This window comes from Paralichthys olivaceus, chromosome 3 (genome assembly GCF_024713975.1).
Source record: "Paralichthys olivaceus isolate ysfri-2021 chromosome 3, ASM2471397v2, whole genome shotgun sequence".
Taxonomy (NCBI): domain Eukaryota; kingdom Metazoa; phylum Chordata; class Actinopteri; order Pleuronectiformes; family Paralichthyidae; genus Paralichthys; species Paralichthys olivaceus.
This window is the reverse complement of record NC_091095.1, coordinates 27,182,298-27,207,538: the sequence shown is the minus strand read 5'-3', so window position 1 is coordinate 27,207,538 and position 25,241 is coordinate 27,182,298. Positions and strand designations below refer to the sequence as shown.

General features: G+C 38.3%; 1 long non-coding RNA gene across 1 annotated transcript; it reads left to right on the top strand.

Annotated features, from left to right (window-relative positions):
• Positions 1 to 16,498: 16,498 nt before the first annotated feature.
• LOC138407273 (uncharacterized) lies at positions 16,499 to 20,307 on the top strand. The gene is made up of 2 exons (XR_011240719.1): positions 16,499 to 18,761; positions 19,782 to 20,307. It is a non-coding gene; the product is annotated as an uncharacterized lncRNA (long non-coding RNA).
• Positions 20,308 to 25,241: the final 4,934 nt, after the last annotated feature.

Below are 25,241 nucleotides of genomic sequence, written 5' to 3'. Positions count from 1 at the left end.
GGAGCTCATATGTAGTCAGTGGGAGTGGGGTGGTCAGCGATCCTGACACCACTCACAAGGACAGTGTTCCTCAGTCCTGGCAGCTCTACTCCAGTCCTGTCAATCACACAATAGGAGGCGTGGCTTACTTCCAGGTCACTGAGCATAAGATGACAGTCACCTTCATGCAGACTAATGGGAAATGTGTTTACCGCACAGAGCTGCCAACACGTATAGTCAGAAGTAATGGAATGCTCTAAAACTGAAGATATGATTACTGATATCTTTGGGCGATGGCATGTTACTATTAAGTGAAATGTGTATATATTAAGTGTATATTCAAAGTATTTTGTACTGTATGTAATGTTTTACACATGTAACAAAATATAAACTGTTTTATGTCTTTTGTTGTGCATTGTATTTCATGATGGAGGCCTCAATGTGCAGGATGAATTATAGCTCTACTTGCATACAAGTAAGTAGTAGAGAAATAGTAGAGCCAAGTAGAGCATTGTTAGGTTTGCAACCAAAACATCTGCTCTGCCATTTTCACTAAAAATTGGACCAAATTAATATTTGATTGTCATATTACTGCTTTTATTTGTTCAAGTTTTTATTTACTTTGCTTGCTTTTCAGTCAAAGCACTTCCGTTTTTTAAAGTGCTATATGAATAAAGTGTATTACTAGTAGTAGTAGTAGTATCACAATATTATTATTATTATTATTATTATAGTATTCAAGTGAGTTTACTATGAGTGAGTGACTACAACAAGTTTCTGGAATCAGTGTGGGCGCCCATCTGCCTTGACTTGAGGAGAATAATGGAGGAGAGGAGAGATGAGTGGATAAGAGGGGAGAGAAGAGAGAGAGAGAGACAGAGAGAGACTGTTGTTGTCATAAAAATATAAATATAATGAATAGTGATACATTGAGATGCAATTATATTATTAATAATAACAGTTTATCATCATCATCATAATCATAATATGGTGGTAGTATTAGTAGTGAAATTTGGAGAGAGAGGGAGAGAGATAGAGAGATGGAAGCACAAACAATGGACTTTAGTTACATGAAGTAATATGATAAAAATATGGGGCCACAGGCACAGTTCAGTGCATGTTGGGAGTTGTAGAAGAAAATTGTTGTTGTTTTCTCTATTTCTTTTGATATTTTTATGCACCTTTCAAGTTCCTGCTTTTCTTCATGACATCGATCTTTGTGTTTACTGTATCTACTTTCCCAGGAGGATGGCTTTTGAGACAGCTTTCCTGATTACATGTTGTTATGGCCTGGCTGGCTGAGACCATAACAATAATAATAATACATGTATTTATACATAAAATGCAGCTAAAATGTATTATCATAGCAACAGGTCTTGATTTGTTTCTTAAAACTATCAACAGAAGAAGCATGTCTGATGTGTGGTGGGAGTTTGTTCCAAACCTTTGGATAGCATAGCATAGGAAAGCATAGCAAGAGAAAGCTGCTTCCCCAAACCTTTTATTGTTTGTTTTGGGGACATTGAGCAAGCCCGCTGTAGACGACCTGAGGGAATGATTCGTAACATATTCCGATAAACAGTCAGAGATGTATGACGGTGCTGTACCATTAAGAGAATTAAAAACAAGTAAAATAATTTTAAAATCAATCCTCAGTGATGCTAGAAGCCAGTGTAAAGACACTAAAATAAGAGTAATATGGAATCTTTTCCTATTTCTCATTAAAACCATGGCTGCTGAATTTTGCAAAAGCTGTAGGCGATCGATGGATTTTTTCGGTAATCCTGAATATAGTGCATTACAGTAGTCCAGGCGAGAAAGTATAAAAGCATGAATCAACTTTTTGGCAGTTTCCAAAGTGAGGTACAGTCTTACTCTTGCAATGTTTCTTAAATGATAAAAGGCAATCTTTGTGACATTGTTTATGTGTGGATTAAAATATAGTCCTGAGTAACACCCAGGTTCTTTATTTTTGATTTGTTTTGCAGCTCCAACTTTGCCGATAATCTTTTGTCCTTGAACATTACAAGATTTTCAGTTTTATTTTCACAGGCAATTTAGAACTTGGTTTGGCGCATCAGAGTCATCTGGCACTAAATAAGGGAAGACACATGATGGATCAGATTTTTCTAACAAAAAGTAATTTTCAAAGAACTAAAACAAAAAAGAAATTCAACTGATAAGGCTGACAGGAACTGAATTCCAGACCAAAACAAGATCAAATTAATGCTACAGAAATCAAAACTCATCTGAATGGCAGGATGAGCATGGCTATTATTATATGAGGCAGTGGCCAGCTACCTCTACTTCACTGATGGCCCCCAGCTCCAGCCAAAGCAGGATCTTGCAATACAAGACACACAAGCAAGTATACCTAGGCAAGATGCTGAACCCCAAATTGCCCTTCATTGAAAAAAAAACTGTATGAATATGCGTGTGAATGGGTGAATTGCAAACTGTATTGTAAAGTGCTTTGAGTGATCATCAAGACTAGAAAGGTGCTATATAAATACAATCCATTCACAAGCTCTCACATCACAGTGTGAATTCAATTTACTTGAACCCCCAATGCATACAGATATGCCACATCAGCAGGGGTGCTGAAGGTGTTTATCACATGACTTAGTGAATAATTGGAGCATAATTGTATAATAAATTAGCCTGTCCAGGACTTCCTGGAGTTGTATTCACATTTGTTTTCACAGAGACCCCTCCATCGGCAAAGAGATGAGTAGATAATGAGTGAATTTTCTTTTTGCGTTGAACTATCCATTTAAGTGATGATTCAAAACCTAAACTCTGAATGTTGACCATTAGAAAGAATTGTACCGCCTTGTGTGATGTCTCTCCCCACTCTGCAGTGAGTAAAACACATCTGAACAAGCCACAACATTTTTATTCTTTCACAGAATTCCCCAAGCGGTCGACAGGTAACAAATGCATGGACTACTTTTTCAGCATTCTTTGAGACGAGATCTTTCTCATTTTCATATTTTGTAGGTGGAAGAAGGCTGTCCCAGAGGCTTGTTTTCATGTAACTCCAAGGTTCCCCACAGTAAAGCTGGGGGCCAGGCTTAAGCCATGCAAGATAACTGGGTTCAGACCTCTTTATATACAGTCTATGGTTCAGACAATGTTTCTCTGAGACATTTAAGTACTTCTCTTTTGTTTGCTGTAAACCATATTATATTGTATGGCATCAAGATGTAATTATCTGTAGAAATGTCAGTCTGTGAATGTAACAAATGGTTTCATTTGAGGTTTAATTGATGGGTGCAGAATGGCCCTGAAACACGATATTTCCTTTGATTACTATCCTACCTCATTACCTCTACCTTCACTGTGGCTCTTCATATTGTAGGCATGGACAAGGCTATTCTTAATTCTTGGTTATTTACCCAAATTTGTAAAAGACTATGGTTTATCTTTTCTACTTTGTATTTGTATTTTGGTTTTCTTACATGATGCCCATGGGTGATCATGACCATCTCATTGCTGAATATTAGTTGTGAAACCTTATTGTTGTTTCTATCTTGGCATAGAAATTGTGTTATCTCCCTGCTAAAATTTGTAGAATCAACAAAATGCATTCTGTCCACTTTACTCTTTGGATTGACTAAATGAAAATAATGAAGTTAATCTGGGTAACTTTACAGCTTTAACTGTAACTGGTGAGATTACTCGTCTCTCAAGGCCAGAAGACAAAAAACAAACTAAATTTATGAGGGAGGCTACTAAAGTAGATTACATAACATATAAGTATCTGCTAGAGTGGATTTTTTTCAAACCCATACAGAATTATAGAATCTAGAATTATTAAAGTAAGAGTGTAAAAATATGAATGCCTTTTGTCAAGATTTAATAGACATAAAATGGATCAGGTTTCACTTTTTAGATTTTTTTGTCACCCTTTGATGAAGATGCACAGAACTCCTTTTACAGTGAAGTTCTTAAAACTATAGATGGATGTAAGCCCCCTGGACATCACTTAGGGTTAATTAACAAGTACTATTGTTTATTCAGTGTGTTGGGGTTCTGGGTTCTGCACATTCAGTCCAAGCATTTTTGCAATCCTGACATCTCCAATTCCATCTCTAATAAGGCACAGACACAAATTGTAATATTTGCTATTTTCCATTTAACAGAACTGAAATAATAAATGGTTCTGTTTATAACAATATTTATCAAATGTTAAATATTTTCACCAAATACAAAATTATCTGCAAAAAACAGACGTATAACAAAAGCATCATATACAAATGTGTTAATTTCAATTAAACACAATAAGTTACGCATCAGATACAAAATAATATACACAAAGTCTTGATTTCCCATAAAGTGTTGCTTTCACCAGACTAAAAAAATAAATGTGAAGTTAGAAAGGTCTCTATAAAATGAAATAAATAAAATGAAATGGTAGTCTTTATCTACAATTATCAAATACCACTAAGCAAATACAAAAGAAAATGAATGAAATATAACCGCTTCAGTAAGATGACTATCAGTGTTTCCATCTTTTATTTTTTGCAGCATGAAATGATAGTAGTAGATGAAGTAAGAATAAAATATGTTCAACATATTCAGTTTCACAGAAACTAAAGGAAGGGTGGATTCCAGTGTTTGACAGTGGAACTTTGAACTACTACTTTCGTTGCAGGCCTCAGTCCAGTTCAGCTGTACCGCTTGTTCCCACAATAATATGTGTGCATGTGTGTGCATGTGCTGAAACACACACACACTAAACATCCCGGAGTGGCACTCCTTCTTTGTCCTTTCTCAGAGCTTTCTTCCTCCACTTGCAACAGACCACTGCAATGGCAATGATTATGCCAATCAGTAGCAGGATGAGGAAGATGGCAGCAGCAGAGTATGGGTAAACTCTGTAGCCCATACTGCTCACTTTACCTATCATATCTAAAAATGGCTGTCAATGCTCACAATTTTTTGGCCTCTAACATAATTAAAATGGTAACTTCCATGAGAGATACAGTGGTGTACATGCACAGGTGACAGTCTCCCTCCCTTCTCCACAGCTGAGATAGGCAAACCTGACTGATATGTTTATATCAGTGATGTAAGTGTGGATATTTCAGTGGATAAGATGCATGGTGCTAAAAAGGGAACCTTTTTATTAAGAGCACCTGCTAAAATGCAAAAATTAGAGTTTTTTTCTTTTAATTTTTCTTTGCCCAAACAACACCTAGCATAATATAAGGAGATTCACTTGGGGGTTGGGGGTTTACAGATAGCAAGTGGCTGATCCCTTATTCAGTAGAACATGTACTTGTACAATGTAACTTGTACAATGCTCAATTATATAGATATCCATTTCAGATTTCTGCAACATACATTTTGTCCATAATTAATTATGAAAATAAATCCAGTTTATGATTTGTGATATGACAATTTGATTCTGACTGATCATAATTCAAGGTCAGCTTTAATTTGCCTCAATTCAAGATACTTTAAATTAAGTTTAAAGTGAGAATGTCATCGTAGAAATCCTGAACTTGAATTGTGACTAATGAAGCATTGTGTTAGTTCATGCAGGACACAGAGTCATGTGCTCAGCTACCGATAGGTTTATGGGTGATCGTCAGTCACCCACCAATCACAGCCCATTCTCTCACCAAAGTGGTCTCTTTAAATACGACCTCATCCTCCCGCAAGTTAGCTGAAGTAGCAGAGTAACATTAAATTTCTCATATTCTAATACTAGAGCATATTCATGTTATGGTTGTAATGTTTACTGTCAGTTGCAGCACTTAGAGAACAGTATTTTTGTTTATTCTTGTGTTTTTATGTTCAAAAAGTTATTCTAACACCAGCAGCAGTAAGAGCATGTGTAGTTACCCTAACCAGACATTTGAACCCAAAAGGCCCCAAATTTGATCTTTTGACCTGCAACACCCAGAGCTTTTTTTTTTTTTTTCAATTATCTTTTTTATTGATTCCACATATCAATATTCCATCAATATTTTACATAATGTGTATAATTTTACAACAGCATAAAACATTCCTATACTTCCAACGCAGAGCAGAGACATAATTGGACATGAATTCTCAAGTAAAGTTACAGTAGAGTAAATGTGAAGTAAAATGAACCGCTTTTTCACTCTTGTCCTTATTTTCACACCTCTCCTGCATTGTTCCTTGTCTCCTGATTGGGGTAAACATATCAAATAAATAAATGAACAATAAACAAGTTTGTAGCCTGAACCAAGGGGGTCAACACTCTGCAATACACACTGTCCTTATTGCACAAAGTCTGCTCTCAATGGAGACACAAAATCAATCCAGTTTTCCCAGTAGTTTTTAAAAGTTTCTGATTTTAGTCTAGCTGAGAAAGTCAGCTTCTCCATTCTTACCATTCTTACTTACTTTGTCTCTCACATCTCCTTTTACCGCCTGCCTCTAAAGGTTGCCTATATAAACTAGTTTATGACAGTGGAGCCAAGCTTTTTGGATCTTTTTATGTTTGTTTTTTTTTTATCTTTCTATTAATCGTTCTATTACAATATAAATTCTTGTAGAAGGGTCTCTTAAAATTGAGTTTTGATACTTTATTATCATTATTTAAAAGTGCAGTGTGTAAGATTTAGGTTAAAGGGAACTACTGGCAGAAATTTAAGGAAGTACAATCCTCATGATGTTTTCACTAGTTTTCTTTACCCCAGAAAAGGCCCTTTATATTTAAATACTTTATATTTACATGTAGGGGGGTCCTCTCTAAGGATTCCACCATGTTTTTTACATTAGTCCAGACTGGACAAACTAAACACCTTTTGAGTTTTTATGACAACAAAGGCTACAACGGATTCTTTTTCATGTTTGGAAGGAGAGGGTGAGGTGAGCTGCAACATGAAATTTAAACACTAGATATCACAAAATTCTACACACTGTACCTTTGAGTTGATATGCTAAATATGTTATATTTATATACTTAAGAGATCTGTTTTTATGGGCGCTCTGTGTCTGGACAAAATCTAATGAGGCTGTGTAGTCTGCTGGATGCTGTTTACTTGATGGCTTTTCAAAGGCAACAGGACATATACTGTATAATGCAAAGCAATTAATTGAGGTATGGGGAGGGCAAATGAAAAATAAAATCTACATCAGAGGAATTATCTGGAGCTATTGTTATGGACTTTTAATGGGGATTCATGTGGAACCCCTGTTCTGACACTGTACAAACTGCAGCTGGGCTGTTATATTTCTCTCTATATATATAAGACATAAGCCCCAGAAGCCTCAGGTTCAATCTGCATCATTTCTCTCTACATAATTTGATTAATCAAACATTTGTTAGAAATATACTGCACTAAAGTAGAATATGATTGGATATGAGGATCTACCAAAGATCTTGTGTTCTACTTCTTTTTGGTTATTTAACACATCTATTCTTTTACTATCACAGAAAACCATATAGTCGTAAAAGTCAGCCAAAATTGGGGAAAATGCAGTGATGGGTTTGTCATCACCCAATTAATATAATGTGATAATTTATTTAAGAAAATGCCTTGTTTATATTTCTTTTAGCAAATGTAAAATTACTACAGGGTGTATCAATGTATCTATATGTATCAGCTTTTCAAATGTGGACAGAGGCTGTAGCTATTCACAAAGATGTGAGTGCAGTAGTTCGTGTGAGTGGCTCGTGTGAGTAGCCAGAGTTCGTTTCCAGCTGAATGCTCCGATGGTATTTAAAGTTTGTTGTGGCTCAGAGAACAACGGGCCTCACACACATGTACACACACATAACTCTCTTACCATTTCTGTGAGAGGTTCAGGTTTGAACACTGCTGTTATATCGTGCTTCCTTGTTGCATATTTTTGTGCTCTCAAGAGTTTGTTTAAACAAATCGTAAATTAATCAATGTCAACAGAAAATTTATCAGAAAATTAATCTGCACAGGAAACCTTTAAGAAGATTCAAATGAATGGAATTGTCATGTGCTCATGTTTCCCGGTTCCCGGTTCCCGGTTGTTGAGTGAAGTCAAAACCCAAATCGTTCATGAAGGAGCATAACTAACTTCTAGCTCTGTAACTACTAATTATTTTTGTTGACCATTATTGGAGGCACTGTAAAATTGTAACATGCTTTTTAAATCCTTTTCTTTTCAGCTACTTGCAGATATACATCTGCATTTAAGGTTTAAAAACATTCCTTTTTGATAAAGCCTATAGTAAGGGCTGGATCAGGTGAGTCCTGAACCATCCCTTAGTTATGCTCCTATAGGGTAGACTGCTGGGGGAACTCCCATCATGCACTGAGCACTTCTCCCCTTCTCTCTGTCTCTCTGCCCCCCCACATTCATTTATTTATTTTAATACATATCAATTACTATGTTTCATTTTTCTTCCATAGTCCCTCTCTCTCTTTCTCTTATTGCAGATATCTCTGACTCCAGAACTGCAGGAGAAAAACTATTATTATTATTTTATTAACAATAATACTTCGGTAATTAATTATTATATGAATTGTTGCTGCTATCATTATTAATCAATAACTTCTTTACACTGTTATTGTTTTCATTATAAGTAGTCAGATCTGATACCTGATGTTGCTCGAATGTTCCTGGTCTCTCTCGCCTCTCTCTCCCCCTCCTCACTATCTCTCTCTCTTCTCTCCCCTCTTTTCCACCCATCTACCCTCTCCTCCCCATTTTTCTCTGCTCACCCCAACTTGTCGAGGCAGATGACCGCCCACATTGAGCCTGGTTCTTCTAGAGGTTTCTCCCTGTTAATGAGGGAGTTTTTCCTCTCCACAGTCTCCAAAGTGCTGCTTATTGAGGGAACTGTTGGGTTTCTCTATATTTAATACAATTTTAAGGTCCTGACCTTTTATATAAAGTGCCTTGAAATAATGTATGATTTGGTGCTATACAAATAAAATTGAATTGAATTGAATTGAATACAGTCAACTAGCAAGTGGCTGCAAATGGGTCGTCCCACTATAGAGCTGCACCCAGATAATTGCCAAAAGTAGGATTTTCTAACTTCAGAACCAGGACAATGGAAATGAGCAATAAACTTAAATCTAAGGTTGAAGATAAAATATATATCAATAAATCAATCAAATTGTATTTGTATAGCCCATATTCACGAATCACAAATTCAACTTGTCTCATAGGGCTTTAACAAGGTGTGACATCCTCTGTCCTTAACCCTCAACAAGAGTAAGGGAAAACTACCAAAAAAACCTTTTTAACAGAGGAAATAGAACTCAGAAAGAGCCACATGTGATGAATCCCTCTCCCAAGATGGACAGAAGTGCAATAGATGCCACGTGTAATGGAGAACATCAGAAAAATAAGAGTATTTACAGCATTGGTTAGAATAAACAGTTTGTAGCATGATGGAAGGTAAATGAATTGAGGAATTATTGTCAGTAATGGTAGCGTATCTGAGTAGACATATTGTATATCAAGCAGTCTTTTTGTAATCATAGTCCACGATCAGCTGCCACCACGATTAGGATACACCATTATAATCCATCATCATGATCCACCACCATCAGCAGCCACCTTAATCATGGTCCACCACTACGATCAGATGCCAGCACGATGCAGGATCCACCATTATGATCACGATCTCTGATTCGCGATCCACCATCATAATCCACGACGAGGCCACAGTCGCAGCCCTGGATCAGCGAACGATAAGGCACAGGGACTCCGGGAAAGAAGTCAAGTCAGTAACATGAGACATTAAGTTATTTGATGTGATGAGGAGGGAGAAGAGGAAATAGAAGCTTCATGTGTCATGTGTCCCTCGACATTGTAAACCTCGAGGGACACATGACAAAAATTAGCAGCACAACTGAGAGCAGATTTAAGACAAGCCTGGACCAGCTCTAACTATAGCTATATCATGATGTATAAAGAAATAATAGATACATAATAATAATAATAATAACAATAAATAATAGACAGATAGACTGGGACATCCCTGGACTGTTGAAAGAAGGCAGGATGGCTCTATGGATTTTTACAGTTAACTCCAGATTCAGAACATCTGCAGCCTCAGCAGCTCTCAATCCAGTCTACAACTGTACAGTGTTGGACAGTCTTTGTCCACTGCAGCCTCACGTCTGTTCTTGGCTCACAGAGTGGAACCTGATGTATAGACCATCCACCTCAAGGCTGGATGTGTTGTTCATCCTGAAATGCTTCTCTGCTCACCACAGTTGTAAAGAGTAGTTATCTGAGTTACTGCAGCCTTTTTGTCTTCTCCAACCAGTAAGACCATTCTCCTCTGACCTCTCTCTTTAACACTCTGTCTACAGAACAGAAGATCAGCAGTTACAGAAGAAGTCAAACCATGCTGAATACCATACCACAAGTCACTGTAATCACATATTTCATCATTCTGATGTAAAGGTCAAGCTGTATCTGCTTTCCCCAGGCTTTTGGTCTTTGTCCTTACCTGGGCTAAAAAATAGCCCCTAATTTCTTCACTGTACGAGACATGCAGAGATTAATTAATGTGAATTTTTCTTATCTCTGTGTAAGAAAAGATGTATTTCTACAACATCAGTGTGTTCTTTCAGTCATAACATTAACTTGTTTTAAACCTTAAGGAAAATCAAGTCTTGCTGTCACAAAATCATCTGTATGACCTACAGACAGATTATTTTATACTCACATGAAGAATTTGACTACATTCCCTTACAGTGTGCTCAGACAAGGATAGAGATTACTGAATTACAATTTCCCCTCACCATTACTGTCTCTGCCTGCACTTTCACATGTTGCTGGAAAACTGAACAGTGCAGATGATGGATGGATATTGACAATGTATACACCGGCTGTGAAGAACATCACAGCTATAGTTGTATGTTTTAGACAGTGAATGTTATTCTGTGAAGTTGTAGATGTCATTGTGAACTAAGGTTTATTTAGGATGTACAGGATGGTGTATACAAAGTGAAGTGAAGCCAGTGTAGGAGTTTAATGGCAGCTTTGGTGCTGAGTCAATGATGATACTGACCTCCTGTGGATTTTCTCCAGAATTACTATTGTACTTCAGTCAAGGGAACAAGTCCTTCCCTTGAAAATAGAACAACAAAAAGTGCTGCTATTAGATGCACTGTATGTATGAATGTGTGTGTGAATGTGTGAATGGCAACCTGTAGTGTAAAGCGCTTTGGGTGACCAAGTTACCATGACGTAAAAAAATATTTTGTCTTTGGGTTCAGGAGGCAGACACAGTCTCTACATTTATAGAAAGACTGCTTGCTCAGGTGAGCCCTGAACCATCCCCTAGTGATGCTGATATAGGCCTGAAGACTGCTTGGGGAACTCCATCATCATTTATATTCATATTTTCATTATGAGAAGTACAGTGTTTGTATTTTTTATTTCTATGTTTTGAATGAAATACAAAGGATTGCAATCCAATTCAGTATTATTTGTATAGCGCAAAACCATTATTTACATTATTTCAAGGTCAGGACCATACAAAATTATGGAGAAACCCAACAGTTCCCACAATGAGCAAGCACGTTGACAAATGTGGAGTGAAAAACTCCCCTTTAACAGAATGTAACCAATAGCAGAACCAGACTCAATGTGGGCGGCCATCTGCCTCATCCTTTTGGGTTGAGCAGAGAAAAAAATGGGGAAGAGTAAAGAAGTAGGTGGAAAAGAGGTGGGAGAAAAGAGAAAGGGAAGGAAGGGGAAAGAAAGGGGAAGAGAGAGGTGAGCAATACCAGGAATAGCTGTGCAACCATTATATTTAAGCTCTGTCATGGTTGTTATAATGGAAAATAATAAGAGTGATATTTATAGATGTAATTGTGTTATTAATAATAGCAGCACCAGTTTCACCAGTTGGAATTACACCACTCCTGTTAGACACATATTTAGTCACTCCTTATGTCTGGTTCAATCAGAGCAGAGAGACAAACACAGCCAGAGCCTACAGATTGTGTGAGCCAAAATCTGAGGAAATACGTCTCCCAAGGACTTTCCTGTTGTTAACTAACACAAACAACCGACTGACAGGAAACATGGAGTCTCTTTCAAATAATATCAACATCTAACCCAAACCTAATCAGCCCTCACCCTCTCTCCCTTGATGAAGTCCCCAAAGCAAACAGACAGCTACCCATCAAAATTGTATTGTCTTCATATTTTCATTATTATTACCCTGTGTAGAGTTGTTGTTGTTGTTTGTTGTTCAATGTACTGTTCTGCAACTGCTGTACCTTGGCCCAAGACTAATTTCCCTATGGGACAATATAGTATATTTGATTTGAAAATTGACTCTCATTAGACTACGAAATAATTTAGTACGCTCTACAACATCTATGCACACACAAACACACTACACACGACATGTAACCTCTTGGCCTTATTACATAAACTCCATATAAATGGTCTGTATTTATAGAGCTTATAGTCTTGATCACAAATACTTAAAGCAGTTAAGTGTACTGTTTTACATTTACCCATTCATACAATGTATCTATGTGAAGTTTTCTCTTCTTTCTCAATGAGAAGAGGGTTCAGTATTTTGCCCAAGGGAAGACTGGGATCAAACTGCCGACCTTCTGGTTAGAGGACGACTGCTCTAGCCCCTGAGCACAGCCACCCCTTAACTGGACAAAACTGCCTTCCTTGATTTACTACTCCACTAATTGAGAAAATTGTAATTAATAAGTGGTTGTATTTATATAACGCTTTCTAGTCTTGAAAACCACTCAAAGCGCTTTACACTACAGTTTTTGCCATTCACCCATTTACACACACATTCATACAGTGCATCTATTAGCAGTACTTTTTGTTATTCTATGGGGCAATTTGGGGTTCAGCATCTTGCTCAAGGACACTTTGGCATGCAGATTGGGAAGATTGGGGATTGAATTGCTGACCCCCTGGTTGGAGAATGACCACTCTACCCCTCAGCCACAGCCGCCCTAGTATTAGAGACTTTGTGAAATGGCTACAACCTTTCACAGGCTGGGTGAACTAAATACTTGTTAATGATGGGGATTTTTGGTGCGTAGGGAGATTAATACATAAACTATATGACTCAGCCAGGAGCAATCAGGAGACCAACTGCAATTTCAAAATGTCCCAGTTTGTATAATCAGAGAAGAATTTTCCTGACAACTTTTTACTTTTACTTCCTATATTTAAACACAAATATCTGCACTTTATAGTCCTTAAATTCTCAAAACTGGCTTGTTACTTGTTTCAACCTCCACGGATGATGACACGACGTAAAAGACATAACAAGACAGAGAGGACCTCAGACGACCTCACTAAACCATCCAATCTATGGTAGTGACAGGGGGTGTGTACAAAGGGCAGGGACTAAATCAACACAAATACATTCCCCATCCATTTAATCCCTGTACAAAATGATCCAGGTGCTCATGCAGGACCATGGTTCACTTCAGTCTTTATTACTCTGTCTGAAATTTGGCAGCAAAGCTAGATTGTGTCCAGTTCTGTGCAGGTTGTTACCAAAAGAGGAAAACTATCCCATTTTATGTGCCTAGCATTTTTTTTTGGTTTTGCAGGGTTATCAAAATAAAGCATTGTGTATCGTTGAAGTAAAAAATTCATTTTTACTTTTTACTTATGTACTTGAGTACATTTCAGAGCCTGTACTTCCTTACTTTTACTAGAGTAAAGTAGTTGTATCAGTACTTTTACTTTTACCAGAGTCTTTTTTTACTCAAATATCTGTACTTCTACTTAAGTAAAGAATTTGAGTAATTTTGCCACCTCTGCCTAAAACCCCAAAAGATCCTGTTAGTTACTTTACTCCTAGGCTAAAGGCTAAAATTGTCTTTTTTCTCCAATTTAGATTAAAGCTGGAAAAAAAAGTTGGAGACTAAATCTTCATCTTTATAGCCACCCAATAAATATGACATTTCTGGTCTTTCAGGTTTATATATAAAATGTCACATTCTTAGCTGAGCTTGGCCAAAACATTTTCCTCATGAGAGCCACCCTATGGAAATGACCCCCCAGATGAACTTGAGGAGATGAATTTTATGTTTATTCAGTGGAGACCTGTAGCTTGAAATCCTCTTCTCTTTTGTTTATTTCCTGTTAGGGCAGGGTGGGCTGCAAAAAACGAGGTTAAACAAATCCAGCAGGATTTGGACAACTCAACATAATGTCACATCCAGGATCAGACAAAACAGAGATGATTCTGAGATAGCCTTACAAAACACGTCGACATGAGACTAGAGACTGAGATTGGAACGTTGTAAAGCTTTTGTTCTGGATATTTTCAGTGAGGCACATAGATGTTTGAGATAGAGACATGAGAATGTCCATGATCTAAATGTCTAAACCTTATTTGGATCTGTTTCCACCCAAAACAGTCACAAAAGTATTAAATTGACCACTGAACACCCCAGATAAGGTTTGTTCTGCTCTCAGCCTCTCCTCCGTGTGAACTGTCATCTCACAACTCATTTAGTAATCAGACAGCTGGAACAACAGACCCTGCTATGCTAACTATACAAGATTGCAGGAAATACTTTGTCAAACTCTCTGAGGGAAAGGTTTGGGGTGCTGTGAAGCTCATGGTATCCTGCTGGTATGCTGCTGACACTTACAAATATACACGCAAATATTTGACATAGTTCAATGATTCCAGTCAGGAGCAGCCTGTGGACAAAAGGTCCTGAATGCTAATAAACATGAAGAAGCACTGAGCACTCTGTCTCTCTGCCCCCATTTATTAATTAATTATGTTAATATACTATGATATAACAATAACAGGTGACAAGGCCTTACATCTATAAGTATCCGCACATACATATACAGATCAGAAAATACTGTGACTTGCATGCTGTGTCCAAAAACTTCTGAATTTAAGAAGATATCTCTCTATATATACAATAGTGATTTTTATTAATGATTTTTCTGTATATTGTGCTTTATATATACTGTATTTTTTCATTTACCAATACCAGTACACATTTTAGAGACATTACAGTAGTAACAGCTCTACACTGTGTTTGCTTGATAGTAGAGACATCAAGAGGAGTCTGTGCTTCAGAGAGACTCGCTGGGAAACAGTGAACCTCTCAGTTGGATTGATCTCTGCTGTCATCTACAGCCCTGGAGAAGCCAGAGATAACCAACACAGAACCTTATTTAAACTTGGACAGCATTTTTTTGTGTCCCAGATGAGTAGGCTGAGGTAGACATGGAGAGGGAGTTCTTAGTCTGAATGATTGATTTCATTTCAACATTACATTTCTATTGCTGTCTTAATTTCTACTTTGTTTTCATTTTTTGTTGTTTTTATTTTTTCAAATTTGAAATGTTCTATCTGTTACAGCGAAGACACAAATAGGACAGGATAGTAACACTTGTGCTAACTGAGCTGAGACTTGACTGGCTAGTTGCAGTCAACAATTATGTAATACTGAACACCCTATGTTACATTTCCTCAGTGATGGACTCTAATATCGGTGTATGTCTCAAACTGAGATCAGGTTGTTTTCTGGGAAAAACACTAATGGCATCTCTAGTATGTGCGTCTGTGACACTGTACCAAGTGTTTGGAGACTGAATATAATCGTATACAATGAAATAATGACTACTTCAACAAAAATTATTACCACATACTACCACACAAACACCGTTGCTTAAAATGTGAGCTCACAGTTCTCTTGTGTGTCAGAATATTGTTAAAATAATACTTTGTGTGGGGGTCGTGTCTTTTTCAAATGTGCCGGTCTCCATCTCTGAGCGATATTGATTGGAGCACTGGACCTAAAGGGACCAGACTAACGTCACACTGCCAGAATCACAGCCAGATATCTCAAGTTGTCACAATAACACAGACACAAATAACATGCCACTTCCACCATGAACTGTGGTGGCAGTCACACATGAGTGAGTGATGAGATGTCATGCGCCCATGGGATTTTTTTTAATGAGCTCCATGTAGGCCCAGAGTGAACCACAAGCAGGGTCATGTGAACAATCATCCACAGGATTTTGCATCTATATACAACAAGTAGGTTAATGACTGGACCAGTGAGGCTCTTATGGGTACCACACATTTAAGTGAAACATGGACTTATCCTCTGGGTCCATTAAGAATTTCATGTGTTTCATGTGTTTTACGCAGAATTTACAAGAAGTCATACGGCTTCTTGTGAAAAAAAAAGAAGTGATAGGGCTTCTTGTAAATTTTGCAAGGGCTCCATGTCAATGTCTAGGCATTCAAAGAAACCACAACATCCCTTAGTTCCACTTCCAATATGAAGCAAGAGCTGGATTAGTGGAATTACTTTCACAGATACATTGGAATTTACAGTACTGGTGGTTTGTGCACATGGCACAGATGAAAAAAACACTTAAACGTGGTCAATGAAGATGCAAGTCATGTTTATTTATAGCTTGCTGGCTTCAGAAACTATCCAGTCTCAGCTCCGAAGCTGACGAGAAACAGATGAAGTTGATTAAATATTTTGGAACACTAAACAGTCATGACCATGAAAGACCCATTGGAAAATAAAAGACTTGTGTGGGATATAACAAATCAGCCTTTTCAGATCAGTGGCAGGTTATTTTTGGAGAGACGATGCTTCTGTTAAGTGTTGATTTCCACACACCAACTTCTTACTCACATCCGTTGTGCCATTAGCCCACAGTGGGTCCAAGCAGAAGTGATTCAAGATTCAAGGGTTTATTGTCATATGCACAACAATTACATTCAGCAGTTGCTGGCAATGAAATGCTCCCCTCTAGCCTTGCTCAGAAATTACACAAGAAAAAAATACAAATAAAAATAGAATATAAAATATAAAAAATCGTCGGCAGCAGGCAGGACAGTTAATGGTTTGGGTGCTGGGGTCTTTAACGATCTGGTTGCTCTCTGGGTGTAGCTGTCCTCCATGGATGGCAGCTCTGTCCTGGTAATACACTGAGCAGACTTCACCACTCTCTGTAGAGCCTTGCAGTTCAGGGCGATGCAGCTGCCATACCAGGCGGTGATGCAGCCAGTCAGAATACTCTCAATGGTGCACCTGTAAAAGTTGCAGAGAATCCTTGGGCCCATGTTGAGCCTGGCCGTCCAGGTCAGGTGATGTGAACCCAGAGGAACCTGAAACTGCTGACTCTCTCCAACATAATCCTGTTGATGGAGAGGGGGGCGTGTTTAACTCCCTGTCTCTTCCTGTGTGTCATCAGCAAATTTAATGATGGTTTTGAAGCTGTGGGTGGCCACGCAGTCATGAGTGAACAGGGAGTACAGGAGAGGACTGAGCAGGCAGCCCTGGGGGGCGCTGGTGCTGAGAGTCATTCGGAGAATGTGGTGCTGCCTATCCACACTGGTGTTGAGCCCAAGGTCTCCATGCTTGGTGACGAGCTTCAGGGGCACGATGGTATTGAACTCTGAACTATAGTCAATAAACAGCATTCTCACATGTGTACCTCTGGTCCAGGTGGGTGAGGGCAGTAGGAAGGGTGAGGGAGATGGCATCTGCAGTTGACCTATTTGGCCTGTAGGCAACTGCAGTGGGTCCAATGAGTCATAGAGGGAGTAGGTGATGAAGTGGTTTGCTTTCACAGCAACTCACAGCGTTCCCAACCTCAATGTTCAATAAAGATAACAAACTCCAACAGGCGCTAGGACAAATATGGCGCACCCACTGCAAACACAGGTGTCATCTCTGTCTGAATGTGTGTCTGCACAGTCAGTCACACAGTACAGTTTACTCTCTCAATAAACTAAGAAGGAACATGTGCATACCCTTTACCTGCATGCCAAGAAGCTATGAATCATTTAACCAGGTCAAAGTTCAAATCTAATCTGTAACAATTAAAATGAACAGTTAGGATTAGTGTTTGATGCTTCACCAGACAATACCTGTGACACAGATTTGGGAGAACTGATGATAGCGTCATTGATGATCAGTGATTCATGTTCTGTGGGTTGCTGCCAGTTCCCAATCAGTATGTGATGCATGTTCCGGCACATGTTAATGACATTGTTACTCCCTACCTTGACGAGTGTGCTGGCCTCAATCAAGGAGGCATTCTGGACCAGCACCATGGTTAGGATCTGGTTAGAATTTTTAGAGTTAAGGAATAAATGATAAAATTATAAAATAAAACTAATTTTACTGTTCATGTTTACCTGCCCCACTTAAGATGTCACAATAGTTCCATAATCTTAAATTGTTGACAACAATGTTAGAAATGATGAGGAAATGTGAAAATAAAGCTGAATGAAACTTGTTACAACAAACAGGCATTACCATTATTTATGTTCTTTCTTTTTCTTTTCTTTTTGCTGCGTCATTGGCTGAGGAATGCTCAGTGCTTCTTTTGATGTTAATATACCCTCTTATTTAGAGTCAGTTGTTTTGCTTTATCCTCTTACAGTTTTTTTCTGAAACAGGATTAATCAGGTTTATCAGCTGAGGTCATCTCAGCTCAGACTGGCAAGCCCTTTATCCCATCATAAAGGTACAGTGTGTTCTCACTTCCTTTGAAAAGCTCCTTCTGAATTCCCACACATACCTGACGCCCATCCCATATGCCTCAACAAGAACCAGAGTGTGCTGGTGCCCCTGTGTTGCAGTCATGCAACCTGAATCTTTATCTGATACCAATTCATGCTTTCATACCTGGTTTTGGAAATAATGTGCACACACAGTCATGTTCCAACAGGTGAACACCAACACACCAAACATCCCTCCTCTACATTCCTGGGCAAGCTAGGGCGTCATGTCCCAACCCAGTCTATTAAAGTGGAAATTCACTGCCTACACTCTCGACCTCAGTCTTCAGTATGTTGCAGTAAACCATGTGTCAAACCTGTTTTTTTAGGTATATTTCTGACCATAAGGACAAATCATGTGCAATTGTTTGGCCTCAGCACAGAACATTCAGTACATGAACAATGTAGTCTCACTCTAGAAATGACTCTTCCAGTGATCTGTTGTCGTTCATACTGCATTGGCCGGAACAGGATAGTACAAGTACATTTTTATATTACAGGATAGGCTGTGTGTGTGTGTAAAACCCATTAGTGCTACTTAATTGTTGGCATTCTACCTACAGCACACAGAAAGTATGATAAATAGTAGAAAATAACAGGGTGGAAGTAGAAAAGGCTGAAGGAGTGCTGTTCAGTGTCTAAAGTGGATATTTTGCAAACAATAGCTGCATGTTTGGTGGATATTTCTACCAAATACAATCACATGCACATTGGATATTGTAAAAAAAAATGCATTCTTAGCATTAGCTAAACTTATCGATAACGAAAAAATATCATTTTACTAGTATTAACCAGTTAGCTGTCATTTTTGCTTTTGAACTTCAATAACTAGCTCCACATGAAGCTAGTAAGTTGACTCAAATTATAAAATATGCATGGGAGAGCTAATACAACTTGCTTAGAATTAAATTTCATTGTTTAAAAAAATTTAATTCTTGATGTGGTATAAAAAGGTACAAAAGATTGAGACCAGTTTGAGTGCACAGTACCTTATGATACTGTGAGGTATCAAGGTATTTGCTCATGTATGATGGTTACAGACCAGGATATGGCCAACCCTCAACTCAGACATAATTCTCTGCCTCTGCTCCTGAAAGAGGAGCAAATATTCACACTGTAGTGAATCATCAGTACAGGCAAACAGAAACCTGAGTCAGTTCAGGTGTTTGAAGAAACAACCCAGTGAAAACAAGTTGTCATTCGGTCAAAATCAGCAACATTGTCTCCATTGATGTTCTCTGTTCTTTTCTACAATATGTCTTTTCTGAATCTGTCAAAGTTTGTCAACGTTCTTCCTGGCTGTGTTCAGGTGCAGACAGGAAGCTGGAGCAGTAAACACATGAGAACCCAGCCAGCCAGGAAGGCATCACTCTAACAGCTGAATAATGACAGCGGCTCTTCTTCCTCTGCAGGCTGCGGAGGCTCAACATGGGCCCAAGGATTCTCTGCAACTTTTACAGGTGCACCATTGAGAGTATTCTGACTGGCTGCATCACCGCCTGGTATGGCAGCTGCATCGCCCTGAACTGCAAGGCTCTACAGAGAGTGGTGAAGTCTGCTCAGTGTATTGCCAGGACAGAGCTGCCATCCATGGAGGACCGCTACACTTAGCGGTGTAGGAAGAAGAGCAACCAGATCGTTAAAGACCCCAGCACCCAAACCATTAACTGTCCTGCCTGCTGCCATCTGGCCGACGATTTTTTATATTTTATATTCTATTTTTAGTTGTATTTTTTTCTTGTGTAATTTCTGAGCATGGCTAGAGGGGAGCATTTCATTGCCAGCAACTGCTGAATGTAATTGTTGTGCATATGACAATAAACCCTTGAATCTTAGATCACTTCTGCTTGGACCCACTGTGGGCTAATGGCACAACGGATGTGAGTAAGAAGTTGGTGTGTGGAAATCAACACTTAACAGAAGCATCGTCTCTCCAAAAATAACCTGCCACTGATCTGAAAAGGCTGATTTGTTATATCCCACACAAGTCTTTTATTTTCCAATGGGTCTTTCATGGTCATGACTGTTTAGCGTTCCAAAATATTTAATCAACTTCATCTGTTTCTCGTCATCTTCGGAGCTGAGACTGGATAGTTTCTGAAGCCAGCAAGCTATAAATAAACATGACTTGCATCTTCATTGACCACGTTTAAGTGTTTTTTTCATCTGTGCCATGTGCACAAACCACCAGTAATGTAAATTCCAATGTATCTGTGAAAGTAATTCCACTAATCCAGCTCTTGCTTCATTCCGTCTACAAGACGGGCCTGAGCCGGCTTTACTTCCTGAGGAGGCTCGGGTCCTTCAATGTCTGCAACAAGATGCTGCAGATGTTCTATCAGTCTGTTGTGGCGAGCACCATCTTCTTTGCTGTGGTGTCCTGGGGTGCGGGCATCAGAACAAAGGATGCCAACAGACTGAACAAAATCATAAGGAAAGCAGAGTCTGTGGTTGGCTCTAAGCTTGTCACCATGGAGGAGGTGGTGGAGAACAGGATGCTGGCAAAACTGCTGGCAATCATGGACAATCCCTCTCACCCCCTCCACAAAACACTGGACAAGCTAAAGAGCAGCTTTAGCCACAGGCTCATCCAACCCTGCTGCTCTAAGGAGCGATACAGGAAATCGTTCATTCCAACCGCAATAAGACTCTATAACTCATCTACCTCTGTCAGAGCCACCATCACAGAACTGCACTAATATACCTATCACCCTTGCACCATGTACCCTGTACTACACTACGCCCCATATACTGGAACATTTACTTCTGTGATATGTGTTAATTTAAACCATTTTGATATTACAGACCATTTTATACAACAATATTGTCTTTCGCACACCCAGTCTACATATTCTTACACTGATAGTATATTGTATAGTCAAGTACTTATATTTATACCCTACTATATACTATATATCATATCATATTATATCATACTGTGTATATTCTCTGTATATTCTTCGTATATATAAGTCTATATACACATATTTATACATGTGTACATGTTATTATTATTATATTATTACTACTGCTATTACTATTATTATTATTATATATACTGTTGCTGCCATTATTACTATATACTGCTATTATATTGGTATAATTACTATCTATATAAATATATATTATGTTATATTGTATACTATATATATATATATATATATATATATATATATATATACTGTACTACTATTCTTATATACTATCTAACAATAACATTACCATCATATCATCATTACTATTACCATCATATTGCCACTGCACTACTTGTCTGCCTATTCATCTTGTGTTTCTGTTTTTGTTCTTTTTACCTCAATGTTTTGTTTTGTTCTATTGTATTGTGTTTTGTTGTGTTCTGATACACAAGCTGCTATCACGACTTAATTTCCCTCCGGGGATGAATAAAGTAATCTATCTATCTTTATGGGAAGTGGAACTAAGGGATGTTGTGGTTTCTTTGAATGCCTAGACATTGACATGGAGCCCTTGCAAAATTTACAAGAAGCCCTATCACTTCTTTTTTTTTCACAAGAAGCCGTATGACTTCTTGTAAATTCTGCGTAAAACACATGAAACACATGAAATTCTTAATGGACCCAGAGGATAAGTCCATGTTTCACTTAAATGTGTGGTACCCATAAGAGCCTCACTGGTCCAGTCATTAACCTACTTGTTGTATATAGATGCAAAATCCTGTGGATGATTGTTCACATGACCCTGCTTGTGGTTCACTCTGGGCCTACATGGAGCTCATTAAAAAAAATCCCATGGGCGCATGACATCTCATCACTCACTCATGTGTGACTGCCACCACAGTTCATGGTGGAAGTGGCATGTTATTTGTGTCTGTGTTATTGTGACAACTTGAGATATCTGGCTGTGATTCTGGCAGTGTGACGTTAGTCTGGTCCCTTTAGGTCCAGTGCTCCAATCAATATCGCTCAGAGATGGAGACCGGCACATTTGAAAAAGACACGACCCCCACACAAAGTATTATTTTAACAATATTCTGACACACAAGAGAACTGTGAGCTCACATTTTAAGCAACGGTGTTTGTGTGGTAGTATGTGGTAATAATTTTTGTTGAAGTAGTCATTATTTCATTGTATACGATTATATTCAGTCTCCAAACACTTGGTACAGTGTCACAGACGCACATACTAGAGATGCCATTAGTGTTTTTCCCAGAAAACAACCTGATCTCAGTTTGAGACATACACCGATATTAGAGTCCATCACTGAGGAAATGTAACATAGGGTGTTCAGTATTACATAATTGTTGACTGCAACTAGCCAGTCAAGTCTCAGCTCAGTTAGCACAAGTGTTACTATCCTGTCCTATTTGTGTCTTCGCTGTAACAGATAGAACATTTCAAATTTGAAAAAATAAAAACAACAAAAAATGAAAACAAAGTAGAAATTAAGACAGCAATAGAAATGTAATGTTGAAATGAAATCAATCATTCAGACTAAGAACTCCCTCTCCATGTCTACCTCAGCCTACTCATCTGGGACACAAAAAAATGCTGTCCAAGTTTAAATAAGGTTCTGTGTTGGTTATCTCTGGCTTCTCCAGGGCTGTAGATGACAGCAGAGATCAATCCAACTGAGAGGTTCACTGTTTCCCAGCGAGTCTCTCTGAAGCACAGACTCCTCTTGATGTCTCTACTATCAAGCAAACACAGTGTAGAGCTGTTACTACTGTAATGTCTCTAAAATGTGTACTGGTATTGGTAAATGAAAAAATACAGTATATATAAAGCACAATATACAGAAAAATCATTAATAAAAATCACTATTGTATATATAGAGAGATATCTTCTTAAATTCAGAAGTTTTTGGACACAGCATGCAAGTCACAGTATTTTCTGATCTGTATATGTATGTGCGGATACTTATAGATGTAAGGCCTTGTCACCTGTTATTGTTATATCATAGTATATTAACATAATTAATTAATAAATGGGGGCAGAGAGACAGAGTGCTCAGTGCTTCTTCATGTTTATTAGCATTCAGGACCTTTTGTCCACAGGCTGCTCCTGACTGGAATCATTGAACTATGTCAAATATTTGCGTGTATATTTGTAAGTGTCAGCAGCATACCAGCAGGATACCATGAGCTTCACAGCACCCCAAACCTTTCCCTCAGAGAGTTTGACAAAGTATTTCCTGCAATCTTGTATAGTTAGCATAGCAGGGTCTGTTGTTCCAGCTGTCTGATTACTAAATGAGTTGTGAGATGACAGTTCACACGGAGGAGAGGCTGAGAGCAGAACAAACCTTATCTGGGGTGTTCAGTGGTCAATTTAATACTTTTGTGACTGTTTTGGGTGGAAACAGATCCAAATAAGGTTTAGACATTTAGATCATGGACATTCTCATGTCTCTATCTCAAACATCTATGTGCCTCACTGAAAATATCCAGAACACAAGCTTTACAACGTTCCAATCTCAGTCTCTAGTCTCATGTCGACGTGTTTTGTAAGGCTATCTCAGAATCATCTCTGTTTTGTCTGATCCTGGATGTGACATTATGTTGAGTTGTCCAAATCCTGCTGGATTTGTTTAACCTCGTTTTTTGCAGCCCACCCTGCCCTAACAGGAAATAAACAAAAGAGAAGAGGATTTCAAGCTACAGGTCTCCACTGAATAAACATAAAATTCATCTCCTCAAGTTCATCTGGGGGGTAATTTCCATAGGGTGGCTCTCATGAGGAAAATGTTTTGGCCAAGCTCAGCTAAGAATGTGACATTTTATATATAAACCTGAAAGACCAGAAATGTCATATTTATTGGGTGGCTATAAAGATGAAGATTTAGTCTCCAACTTTTTTTTCCAGCTTTAATCTAAATTGGAGAAAAAAGACAATTTTAGCCTTTTAACTAGGAGTAAAGTAACTAACAGGATCTTTTTGGGGTTTTAGGCAGAGGTGGCAAAATTACTCAAATTCTTTACTTAAGTAGAAGTACAGATACTTGAGTAAAAAAAGACTCTGGTAAAAGTAAAAGTACTGATACAACTACTTTACTCTAGTAAAAGTAAGAAAGTACAGGCTCTGAAATGTACTCAAGTACATAAGTAAAAAAGTAAAAATGAATTTTTTACTTCAACAATACACAATGCTTTATTTTGATAACTCTGCAAAACTAAAAAAAATGCTAGGCACATATAATGGGATAGTTTTCCTCTTTTGGTAACAACCTGCACAGAACTGGACACAATCTAGCTTTGCTGCCAAATTTCAGACAGAGTAATAAAGACTGAAGTGAACCATGGTCCTGCATGAGCACCTGGATCATTTTGTACAGGGATTAAATGGATGGGGAATGTATTTGTGTTGATTTAGTCCCTGCCCTTTGTACACACCCCCTGTCACTACCATAGATTGGATGGTTTAGTGAGGTCGTCTGAGGTCCTCTCTGTCTTGTTATGTCTTTTACGTCGTGTCATCATCCGTGGAGGTTGAAACAAGTAACGAGCCAGTTTTGAGAATTTAAGGACTATAAAGTGCAGATATTTGTGTTTAAATATAGGAAGTAAAAGTAAAAAGTTGTCAGGAAAATTCTTCTCTGATTATACAAACTGGGACATTTTGAAATTGCAGTTGGTCTCCTGATTGCTCCTGGCTGAGTCATATAGTTTATGTATTAATCTCCTACGCACCAAAAATCCCCATCATTAACAAGTATTTAGTTCACCCAGCCTGTGAAAGGTTGTAGCCATTTCACAAAGTCTCTAATACTAGGGCGGCTGTGGCTGAGGGGTAG